Genomic DNA, 4,048 nt, shown 5'->3' on the forward strand with positions numbered 1-4,048 from the left:
CTTCAAAACATATTACAAAGCTACAGAAATCAAAATGGCATGGAAGAGCCGTAAACACAAGACATGAAGAGCAGTAGAACACAACAGAGGCCAACAAGAAACCCTCATCCATTGCCAGGCGGTGGTGGCACACACCTTTAATCCCAGCACTTGGGAGGCAGAGGCAGGCGGATTTCTGAGTTCGAGGCCAGCCTGGTCTACAGAGTGAGTTCCAGGACAGCCAGGGCTATACAGAGAAACCCTGTCTCGAAAAACCAAAAAAAAGAAAAAAAGAGAAAAAAAAAGAAACCCTCATCCATGCAGTAAAATAACCTGTGACAAGGAAACAAAGGCGACACAGTGTTGGGCAGAAGACGGCCCCTTCCACAGTGGTGCTGGGAAAACCATACCTCCACATCCAAAAGAATGTACACCACGTTCAGTATGTAGAGCTATACTGTACACCATGTGCAAAAATGTACTCAAAGCAATTGGCAGTGTAAACTTAGGACCCATAACCATAAAAATAGAAGAGAGCAAAGAACCACTGGATTTGTCAGGGGTTTCTTGGAAAATGTAAAACAAAAGCTTCGCACTTAAGAACATGGGGGTGGAAGAGGGGCGAGACGCCTCGGTGCTTAGTGGTGGCTGATGCCAGCTTGAGGATCTGAGTTTGAACCCCAGAAATCACATAGTGGAAGGAGAGGACTGTGTGGTAGTGTATACCTAGAAAGTCAGCGCTCAGGAGGCTGAGGCAGGAGGATCTAACGTTTGAGGCCAGTCTAGGCTACGTATCAAGCCCTGCTCCCCCGACTCCCATGCTCACAATGTTAATAAAAGGAAAATGGCCAGGAGTGGGGTGGAGAGGGAGGAGGGGCATATGCAAATTCCGGGTGTGTGGAAATCCTATGTACTTTCTACTCTATGTTTTCACAAACCTGGAATTGCTCTAAAAAACATCAGTTATTTCATTTAAATGAGACCAAAGCAGAGAAAAAAAGTGAATGTGAAAAAAAAACATCAAAAACTAGAAGAAAATACAAATTAGTGAATTAATAAAAATGACTAGATAAGGAAACTTTCTCAAGAAGAAAAATTCAGGCAGAGAGGGGGCTGGTGGGAAAAGGCACTTGCCATGGAGGCCAATGTCCTGAGTTCCGTCCCCAGGGCCCACGGGGTGAAAGGAGAGAATCAACTCTTAGAAGTTTTCTTTTGACCTTTACACTTGTGCCATCATACACACACACACACACACACACACATAATAAAGTAACTAAAATTCTAAAAAGAAGAATACTAAACATGAAAACCAAAAAAATCAGAAAAAAATGAGCAAAAAAATAAATCAAACTATTTTCAGCAAAATTTCTTTTTAAAAGAACTTCGTTCCTGTGTACGTCTGTGCTCGCACCCAGGCATACATGCTCCATGGTGCACATGGGAAAGACAGAAGACAACTTGTGGTAGGTAATCTCCTTCCACTGTGTGAGTCCCAGAGATCAAACTCGGGTCGTCAAGCTGACAAGTGCCTTTAAGTACATTCATCTCACCAGCCTCAAATCAACATTTAAAAAAAAAAATGGGCTCTCACTATGAAGCCCTGGCTGCTCTTAAACTCACAGAGGTATGCCTGCCTTTGCCTTGGTAATATCAAGATTAAAGTTTGTCCCCTGAATAAACTATTCTTAAGAGGGACAATAAATGATCACTAAGAAAATTATTCCGTTTAAAATGATGAGGTTCTATTTTCACCTGTGAACTTGGCAGAGACCGAGGCACTCTCGGATATCATGACTAAGGACTATAAATTGATGGTTTAAAAAAAAAATGCCAGACTTAGAAAACAAAGCATGATTGCTTACTTTGGACTTCCATGCTAAGGCATAACCTAAGGAATTCACGGGTGAGCAGCTGACCCAAGAAAACTCAACCTTGATTTGTTAGTTGTCTTAGGGTTTCTGTTGCGGTGAAGAGACACCATGACCAAGACAACTCATACAAAGGTAAACACTTGATTGGGGCTGGCTTATACGTTCAGAGGTTCAGTCCATTATCATCATGGCAGGAAGCATAGCAGCATTCAGATAGACATGGTGTTGGAGGAGAAGCTGAGAGTTCTATGTCTGGATGGAAGGCAACCAGGAGAGACTGTCTTCCAGGCAGCTAGGAGGAGTGACTCAAAGCCCACCCCCACAGTGACACACTTCCTCCAACAAGGCCACACCTATTTCACCAGGGACACACCTCCTAACAGTGCCCCTCCTTGTGGGCCAAGTATTCAAAAACGTGAATCTGTGGGGGCCGAACCCATTTAAACCACTTCGTTAGTCAATACTGATTTGTACATTTTATAAGTGTAAAAATGTTAATATGTTTGTCCAGTAGAGATATAACTAAGATGTACCCCATCAATGAGAATGGTTTCAGTTCTGTAAAAGAAGACAGCACCAGGGATTGTGGTTATTTATTCTGAGGCCATGAATCAGTTTATCAATTATTTAATTAAATTGTTTATCAATTATTAAGAATGATTTTAGTATAATCTTTTTATTATAATTCCCCTTTAAATTAGTAATAATTAACGCTGGGCATGTGTGTGTGTGTGTGTGTTCAGTGGGAGCACACAAATATTATGGTGCACGTGAGGAAGTTCAAGGACAGACACCTTTCCAGGTGTCATTTCTCCTGGCCATCTTGTTCGAGGCAAGCTTTCTTTTGCTTCTGCTGCTGCACTGTGTACTCCAGGCTAGGCTGGTCACACAAGCTTCCTGGAAGTTCTCTTTGCCTCGTCTGTCTGTAGGAACTGTGCTTCAGATGTTCACCCCTGCATCTGGCTTTGGACTTGAGCTCCAGAGATCAAACGTGGGTCATCAGGCTTCTGCAATTAGTGCTTTTACCTGGTGAGCCGTCTCCCTGCCTCCGTTATGCCCTCTTACATCCTTCAGCCTTATATCCACACCCTCTCATATCCTTAAGTCTTTTATCCATGCCTTGCTATCCTTGAAGTGACTTCAGTAACTAATCAAAATAAAAGTTTGGCCTGTGCTTACTCTGTGCTTGTCTGAGAAGTATTAACAGTTCTATCTTTTTTGTTTGTTTGTTTGTTTGTTTGTTTTGTTTTTTGTTTTTCGAGACAGGGTTTCTCTGTGTAGCCCTGGCTGTCCTGGAACTCACTCTGTAGACCAGGCTGGCCTCGAACTCAGAAATCTGCCTGCCTCTGCCTCCCAAGTGCTGGGATTAAAGGCGTGCACCACCACCTCCCGACCTAACAGTTCTATTTTTAAAGATTTCTTTTATTCATGTGTTTGTTGTGTGTGTGTGTGTCTGTGCAGGTGTATACAGAGGCCAGAAGTGGGCATCGGGTCCCTTGGGACTGGAGACACAGGCATTTGTAAGGCACCCACTGTGGGTGCCTGGAATCCAAACCCTGATAGAGTAGTGAGCCCTCTCTCTCCAGCCTCAGTCTTTCACAGTTTGAAACTGATTTGCTATTTTAAAGGAATAAAATTTGTCTCAAATATTTGACATCTTTAAAATGTATGTGCTCCTTTACCTAGAAATTCCACATTAAGGAAATAAAGATGTGCTCCAAGGACGCCAATTGCTGTTCTGTGTGATAACAAAATTTTAGCCGGAAGTGTCCTTGTTGACCCCTGATTTCTATCTACATGTTCTAGAATGGCTGGTTCAGAGCAAGGCAAAATTTCTTTAGCATCCCTATTTGCTTCTAGTTATATTTTCTTGTGAACCCTTCAAAAAGCTATAAAGATCACCAGTGCGATGGCCCAGCAGGTAAAGGAGTTTGTCCTCAAACCCAATGACCCGAGTTCAATCCCCAGAAACCACTTGATTAAAGGCGAGGACTGAAACTGACTCCTGCAGTTGTCCTCTGAACTCTACATGTGTAAACCTACACACATACACATTTACATACACACATACACACATGCGCATATCTACATACACACACCTACATACCTATACACACACATAAACATACATACACTTACATACACACACCTACACACATACCTACACACCTAAACACACATACATAACTACACACCTA

This window comes from Grammomys surdaster, unplaced genomic scaffold (genome assembly GCF_004785775.1).
Source record: "Grammomys surdaster isolate TR1022 unplaced genomic scaffold, NIH_TR_1.0 126271, whole genome shotgun sequence".
NCBI classification, from domain to species: Eukaryota; Metazoa; Chordata; class Mammalia; order Rodentia; family Muridae; genus Grammomys; species Grammomys surdaster.